The sequence below is a fragment of the Lathyrus oleraceus genome, chromosome 5, assembly GCF_024323335.1.
Source record: "Lathyrus oleraceus cultivar Zhongwan6 chromosome 5, CAAS_Psat_ZW6_1.0, whole genome shotgun sequence".
NCBI classification, from domain to species: domain Eukaryota; kingdom Viridiplantae; phylum Streptophyta; class Magnoliopsida; order Fabales; family Fabaceae; genus Lathyrus; species Lathyrus oleraceus.
In genome coordinates, this window is record NC_066583.1 from 193,807,929 (window position 1) to 193,816,493 (window position 8,565).

Below are 8,565 nucleotides of genomic sequence, written 5' to 3' on the forward strand. Positions count from 1 at the left end.
TGCAGCAGGAAGTGTTGGCTGCTAAGCCTTATTGCCGTTTCACACTGTGTTGGCTTGTGTTTTGGGATTGTAACTGAGTTTAGCAGCACAGGTAGCAGTAAGGTGCATTGGGCGTGACAGTGGGCTAAATGACACATTCCATCTCCCATAGCTTAAAATTAAGGAAGACCTTTGGCTGGCAGTTGAAGTGACAGTCGGTCGCTGATTGAGTTGAGGACCTTGTCCGTCTCGTGGTGAACTTTGGATAATTGTTGGACTGTCTTGGTTTGGCACAATGAACATCCAGTGTGCTATAGCAGACCTTGCAAAATGCAGGTTGCAGCAAGTGTATGTACACACCATGGTGAGCCTTTGAATGCTAATTGATGTGCCCAGCTTTATTTGTCATTTACATGTTGTGGTGTTGGATTATTTCTGCAGGGAGGTGTCACGCTTGCAGCAGTAGGATTGGTATACAATGCGTTTGTGACTGCAGGCTTATGGTCTGCTGTACAAGCTGCAGGGTGTTGGTTTATGGGCATAAACATGATGTGTGGATTTTGCATTGGCAACAGCAGCAAGCAAGGCAGGACAATGTTCATGCGCCTGCAGCCACGGTGAGATTTTTCCATCTTGCTGAGTTTTGGATTCAGTCAGGCTTCAATGTGCGCTTCAAGGTATCTCAGGTCATGTTTATGTGATTGCAGGACATGTTTGGCCAGATGGAGTTAGGGTTGGAAGTGCAGCAACACATATGACATGGTGGACATGAAATTGAACATGAGTCAAATTACTTAAAAATGAAGAAACCAAACAAAAGTACATCAAATCAAAACCTTTGGATGAAGCATCAAGGCCAAATGGGCTAGATTAAGTTTTTGATGGTCAAGAAATGGGGAGGTTGACTTTGGCCAAAGTTGACCAAAAAGTCAACTGTTGACCAAAGTCAACAATAGGTCAAAACTTCATTTTTTTGTATTTTCTTTGTAAATGGAATTCCATGGACAATTATGGGTGAATTTAGGGTTTAATGAAATTGGGTTGACTTTGGTCAAAGTTGACCAAAAAGTCAACTGTTGACCAAAGTCAACAGTTTGGTCAAAAATGCCAAATTTTGTATTTTTTGTATGGAATCAAATGTAATGAAATAAAATTGAAATAAATTGAAATGGATTAACAAAATGGTTTGATGTTGGTTTTCACAATTGGTTTAGTCATGACTTGAATGTTTGACTTTTGAAAAGAAAATAACTTGACTGATAATGTGTATGAACAAAACCATGAAATAAGACCATAAGGTTAGGGTTTTGGCATAGTATCCATGAACCAATAACATGACTAGAAAGTGGCTTGAAACACAAGAAACCTGTTTTTTTCTTCAAATGTCCCAGACCATAGATATATCCGCAATCACAACACCATGACTTTGAATCAAAACCAATCCTCATGTAAAACCAAAGTTAGGTTAGGCCAAGCATGCCAAACAAACATAAAAAATTCAGGAGCAAAATCGGGGTATGACACATGTTTAAAAAAATAATCATTATTTTTGCAAACAGGCTGAAAAAGAAACATAAAGGAGAAGGCTTTATGAAAAAGAATTTTATTGATGATTAATGTGGCCTGTGAATAGTAAATAGTATAACAGGATGCAATTTCTAAAAGAGGTCATTACAGTAGTAAAAACAAAAAAATGAAATGGCAATGGGATTGAGTTTCGAAGCTTCTATCTTCCTTATGCCTTCAATGATCTCAATACTTCGCCTCTAAGGAGATATGATTGGATCGAGTCTTCTAATCATCAGTTTCAAATGGGGTATGAATTTGTGGCTTCCAATCTTTTTTTTCTTTTTCTTTGATGGAATCCCTAATTTTTGCCAAGATCACCCTTCCGGGTTTTTGATCCACCGGGATGAATAAATTATTTTTTGTGTCCCTAATTTTTTTCCTGGACCGCCCATTGGGTTTTCAGTCCACTAGGACGCCATTTTCACCTAAGCCTCCCTTTCGGGTTTTCGACTCAGCAGACTTGCTTTTTATTTTTAGGTGTAGTATTTTTTTACTGCGTCCAAATTCACCGGGTATGGAAATTCTTCACCGTCCATTGTCGCGAGTACTAGAGCTCCTCCAGAAAAGGCTTTTTTTACAACATATGGACCTTCGTAATTAGGTGTCCACATACCACATGAATCTAGGCGAGGTAGCGTGATCTTCTTTAGTACCAAAATGATGGACCTTCCTGTGAAATGCCTTTTTCAACCACTTCTGATACAATTTTCAATGGCACAAAGTTGTTAAGCTCTTTTCTTTGATAAGGTTGAGATGATTGAGTCGTGTCTGGACCCATTCGGATTCTTTAAGCTTAGTGTCCATAAGGACCCGGGATGATGGAATCTCTACCTCTATAGGAAGTGTTGCCTCCACGCCATAAACAAGAGAGAAGGGGGTTTCCCTAGTCGAAGTGTGTACTGAGGTACGGTAGTTATGCAAGGCAAAGGGAAGCATTTCGTACCAATCTTTATACGTTTTCACTATCTTTTGGATGATTTTCTTGATGTTCTTACTGGCTGCTTCAACGGCACTATTCATCTTGGGTCGATAAGGTGACGAATTATGATGCTCAATCTTGAATTCATCGTAAAACTTCTTCATCATTTTGTTGTTCAAGTTAGACCCATTATCTGTGATGATCTTATTAGAAACCCCATACCGGTAGATGATATCTCGCTTGATGAACCAAGTGACTACTTATTTTGTCACATTTGTATAAGAAGCGGCTTTAACCATTTGGTGAAGTAGTCGATGGCAACTAGTATGAATCTGCATCCCTTTGAGGCCTTTGGTTCAATCATCCAAATCATATAGATGCCCCACATAGAGAAAGACCATGGTGAAGTTAGGACATTCAAGGGAGTTGTTGGCACATCCACTTTATCAGCATATATCTGGCATTTGTGGAACATCTTAGCATAATTGTAGCAGTCAGCTTCCATTGTCAACCAGTAATAACCTGCCCTCAAAATCTTCTTTGTCATAGCATGTCCATTTTCATGAGTCCAAAAATGTCCCTAATGGCCTTCTTTGATGAGCATGTCTACTTCGTGTCTATCCACGCATTTGAGCAAGACCAAGTCATGATTTCACTTATATAACATATCCTCATTTAAGAAGAACTTTGTCGATAGCCTTCTTATAGTTTTATTGTCTATCATCGAGGCATTTTCTGGATATTCTTGTTTTACTAAATACCTCTTGATGTCATAAAACCAAGTCTTGTTATCAAGTTCTCCTTCGGCTGCGAAGTTATGCGTGACGCACAATTGGGCCAAGTTACTTTGAACATGGATGATACAGTTGCCAACGCATATTCCACTTGATTCTATTCTCGGGGAATGTGAGCAAATGTGATCTCCTCGAACTTAGTTGCTAGTTCCAACACAAGATCTCAATATGGAATCAACTTAGGATGTCGGGTGTCCCAATCACTATTGACTTGGGGTATAACCAAGGTTGATTCTCCATATACTTTAAGGAACTTAATCCTTAAGTCAATAGTTTCTTCTAACCCCAGGATGCAAGCTTTATACTAAGTGATATTGTTGGTACAGTCGAAGCTCAATCTTGCAGTGAAGGGTATACGATAATTCTTTGGAGACGTCAGAACTACCCCAATTCCAGGTCCTAGGGTATTTGAAACACCATATAACATAAGTGTCAATCGTGCCTCTGGTTCACGTCCTCCATCTAAACTCGGGGTCTCATCCTCTTTTATTACCATGGCGTTTTCGTCTGGGAAGTCAAAATTCATAGGTTGATATTCTTCCATTGGCTGATGGGAGAGGTGATCTTCCAGTACACTACCTTTGATGGTCTTTTGTGTAACATATTGGATGTCATACTCGGATAACAACATCTACCATCGAGTGATTCTTCCTGTGAGAGAGGGTTTCTCAAAGATGTACTTCAAGGGATCCATTATTGCTAATAATCATGTAGTGTGAGTTAACATGTATTATCTCAAGCGTTTAGTAGCCCAAGAAAGTGCATAACATGTCTTCTTAAGTAGTGAATAACGGGTCTCACAGTCGGTGAACTTCTTGCTTAAGTAGTATATGGTTTTCTCTTTTTAACCTATTTTATCATGTTCGCCTAAGTCGTAACCCATAGCCCCGTCAAGCACTATCAAGTACATAATGAGTGGCCCTCCTAGAATGGGAGGCATCAAAATCAGTGGTTCTTTAAATATTTTTTGATCTTTACAAAGCCTTGTTGGTAGTTCTCATTCCACTCAACGACTTAATTCATTCTGAGTAACTTGAATATAGGTTCATAGGTGGTTGTGAGGTGTGATAAGAACCGGGAAATGTAGTCCAATCGTCATAGGAAGCCACGAACCTCTTCTTCTATTCTTAGAGTTGGCATCTCTTGTATAGCTTTCACCTTGTCTTGGTCGACTTCGATTCCCCATTGGCTCACAACAAAACCCAATAATTTGCCTGATCTCACACCAAATATGCATTTGTTCGGATTTAGCCTTAGTTTGAACTTCCTTAGACGATCAAATAGCTTATGCAAATGGACCATGCTATCTTTTTCTGACTAAGATTTATCAATCATATCATCGACGTATACTTCAATCTCCATGTGAATCATGTCATAAAAAAGAGTAACTATTGCTCGTTGATATGTTGCCCATGCATTCTTTAAATCGAAAGGCATCACTTTGTAGCAAAAAATTCCCTAAGGGGTCATGAATGTAGTCTTCTCCATGTCTTCAGATTCCATTTTGATCTGGTTATACCCGAAGAAACCATCCATAAGGAAAATATCGAAAATTGAGATGTGTTGTCGATTAAAACATCAATGTGAGGTAGTGGGAAATCATCCTTAGGCCTTGCTTTATTCAATTCTTGGTAGTCTACACACATGCTCACTTTTCCATCCTTCTTGGGTACTGGTACGATGTTTGCGACCCACTATGGGTAATTTGCAACGGCAAAGAAACCTGCGTTGAATTGTTTTTGGACTTCTTCATGAATTTTGAGGGTCATGTCTGGTCTAGTTCTCCTAAACTTCTTCCTAACATACATGCATTCTTCTTTGAGAGGCATCTTATGCACGACGATATTTGTATCCAACTCAGGCATATCTAGGTAAGACCAAGAAAACACATGCACATACTCATGCATGAGTTTAATCAGTTTCTTTTTCATAGTTTCTTCTAGGGCAATGCCTATCTTGACCTCTTTTCGACCCCCCTCGGTTTTGAGATTAACGATCTCTATTGATTCCTAATGTGGTTGTATGATCTTTGACTCATGCTTTAATAGTTTGAATAACTCTTCAGGGAGTTCACAATCTTCCTCATCATCCTCTTCAACTTGGTTAATTGGAATATCGAATTCATATTAGACTATAACAGTGTTGTTATCAATTGGTTTGGATATGGATCTGGATGTCTTATCATGCTTTTGTTTTTAGAATGTGGAGTGAAAAGTGTGTATGAACGAAAATATTTCCATTTGAAAAAAATAAAGGTACTGAAAGAAAAAGGATTTTGATTGAATTCAAAAACAACTTTTATTAATGAAAAATAGAGTTTAAAACAAATAGGGGCCCTTACAAGCTACCATTATGCCCCAGGCAGGACATAGGGATTTAAAAACTAGAAAAATTACTTTGAAGGGAAATAAATCTATAGGATCTCCACAGCGGTCCAATTGTTGAGTTCTTTTCCTTTAGCATACTCATAGATGAGGTTTGATGCCTCTTCATTGTTGTCCTTATTGTATACCATAAAGACTTGTTCGTCGTGTTCGAATCCCGCGGTAATGAAAGTCTTTTGAATGGGAGGAATCTGAATTTTATACTTCACAATCTTTCTAGCTTCAGATACTTGATAACCCAAACCATAACGGCCCTTCTTCTTTGGAATTTCCAACATCTTTCCCCAACCTTCGAGATTTTAAATCCTACAACAATTTGTAAGTCCCTCCAAGATGTCATGGAGGTCTTGGGCTTCTTGATTTTCTCCACCGTATGGGTGGTGACAGAAGAAATTTCTAGGGCTTGGAATGACGTCCTAGACTCTCTTCCCCACCTTCCATATATCGGTATGAAGCTAGATGACTCACAAATATATCTTTTTCTCCATTAATCACAACTAGTTTTCTTTCGACCACAAATTTCATCTTTTGATGGATAGTTGATGTGACTTCCCAGCATCATGGATCCATGGTCGTCCAAGTAAACAGGTGTATGCAGGTTCTATATCCATAACCTGAAAGGAAACATAAAAGCTATGGGGCCCTATCTCTATAGGAAGGTCCATCTCCTCAAATAAAGAGCTTTAAGAACCATTAAAGGCTCTAACTACCATTGCACTTGGCTTTAGCACAACACCCTATATTATCAGTTTCATCAAATTAGTCTTTGGCATTACATTCAGGGTTGATCCATTATCAATCAAAACTTTGTATAAGTGAGTGTTCATACACTTGATCAAAATATGCAAAGCCTTGTTTTGGGCTTTTTTCCTTGGGGAAGTAGCTCATTATCGTTGAAGCTTAGGCATGCCCCTGAGGTTAAATTGGTTACCACTCCATCAAATTGGTCAACAGTGATGTCCTTTGTTACATATGCAACACTCAAGATTTTCATCAATGATTCTCGATGCGCCTCTGAGCTCAAGAGTAAAGACATGATTGAGATCTTTGAAGGAGTATGATTAAGTTGACCCACCACACTATAGTCACTTTTCTTTATCATTCTCAAGAATTCTTCAGCATCTGTCACTGAAAGTTCTCTTTGCGGATCTTTGCCCCTGGTCTGTTTCTGCCACCGCCTTCCCTTTAGCATTAGCTAATGCCTCACTGCGTTTTTGTTATACTGGGGTAGTTTCGAACACACGAACAATGTGGGTCATACCTTTAATGCCTTATATATTTGTATTTGCAGGATTTTTGATCAAAAAGGCTGATTGTCTTGCCTCTATCCATTGATATAAACGGTGGGATCATAAAACTATTATGGTAATATGTTAGGTTTTAACTAGTTATTTACTATGTATAGCTTTTAAAAAATATTTAAAATATTCATTGTAAATATTTTTTTTACGTGATCACATTTATTAATTGTATTTTGTTAAATAATAATTATATATATTTAAAGTGATAAAGAAAAGTTAAAGAATGTTTTAAAAAGTCATATAAATCACTATTTACAATGTATAAATTAAAATATTTGTTCATCGTAAAATACTATGTGACATTTTTAATAAAATACTAAATGTTAATTCATTGTAAATGACTTTTTTGGTGATCACGTTTATTATTCATTGTAAATTGTATAACATACTTAATAAGTTGGGGTATACCTTTTAAAAATGATTTTAAATTTTCTAAATTTTTGTTCTCCTCTTTTTACTCTCTATTGCTCTCTTAATTTCTTTTTTATCTTAATTTAAAAAAGTAATAATATAATCAGAAAAAAGTGAAATTAAAAGAGATAAAAAAATTAAGAAAAAATAAAAGGAGATGACTCATACTCAAGAAAAACTCTTAAATTGAACTCTAACTAAGTAAAGAGATGAGCAAAAGGAAATTTATATACCTTGATAATGAGTATTTATGGCTTTAACTTCGTTTAAAATCTTAAGTTATTAGTGGAAGTTGTTACTATTAAAATTTTAAGAGTTTTTTTGTTAAGATACATTTGTTTAATTAAAACGTATAAAATTATGTCTGTTAGTCAACATCATGGGGTTCTATGGTGTAGTGGTTAGCACTCTGGACTTTGAATCCAGCGACCTGGGTTCGACTCCCGGTAGGACCTCCATTTTATTTGTTTTGAACATTTTCTCTGTTACAATTTAAATTAAATTTGCTATCATGTACGGTATCAAAACTTAGATTTTTCACTCCCTTTTTGCTCACCATAACGAGTCGCTAAAGAGACTGGTATGGTTTCTGAGATTCTACGTGTTAAAATAATACAACACAACACACCAGTCACAACAACTATAATACAAAAACAAAACACTTACTTCAAAGGCCGAATATTTTGAGAGAAATTAATTTGATTAATTTCATTGTCATTTAATTTTTTAGTATTCACTATCATAATAGTTATTTTAATAATTTTGGTAGTAAATAATTCTAAGGCTAATAATATTTTGACTGAATTGACTTATCCAACATTCTTATTTAAATAAGTAATTTTATGACTAATAATTTTTAATAAATAGTTTCCAAAATTCTTGCATTTATAATTAAAATAATATATAAAAAAAGTATTGCTTTTAAAATGATAGTTTATCATTACAATTTTTGTATAATTAAAGAAAATAAAATTAAATATATTTAAAATCACGTATGAATCCAAACACGGACAAAATATATTTATTTATATTTTTTATATATTATATTTTAAAAACAAATGTGTATAACACACTAGTACCCGTACGAACATACGGGAAAACTACAATTTGTATGAACGCACAGATTTTTACAATTTTTTTGTATAATTAATATTATATATATATATATATATATTATATATATATATATATATAATATATATATATAT

At 35.8% G+C, this 8,565-nt stretch overlaps 1 non-coding gene across 1 annotated transcript; it reads left to right on the plus strand.

Moving 5' to 3' along the window:
• Positions 1–7,740: 7,740 nt before the first annotated feature.
• Positions 7,741–7,812, plus strand: TRNAQ-UUG (transfer RNA glutamine (anticodon UUG)). Its single transcript has one exon. It is a non-coding gene; the product is annotated as a tRNA-Gln (tRNA).
• Positions 7,813–8,565: the final 753 nt, after the last annotated feature.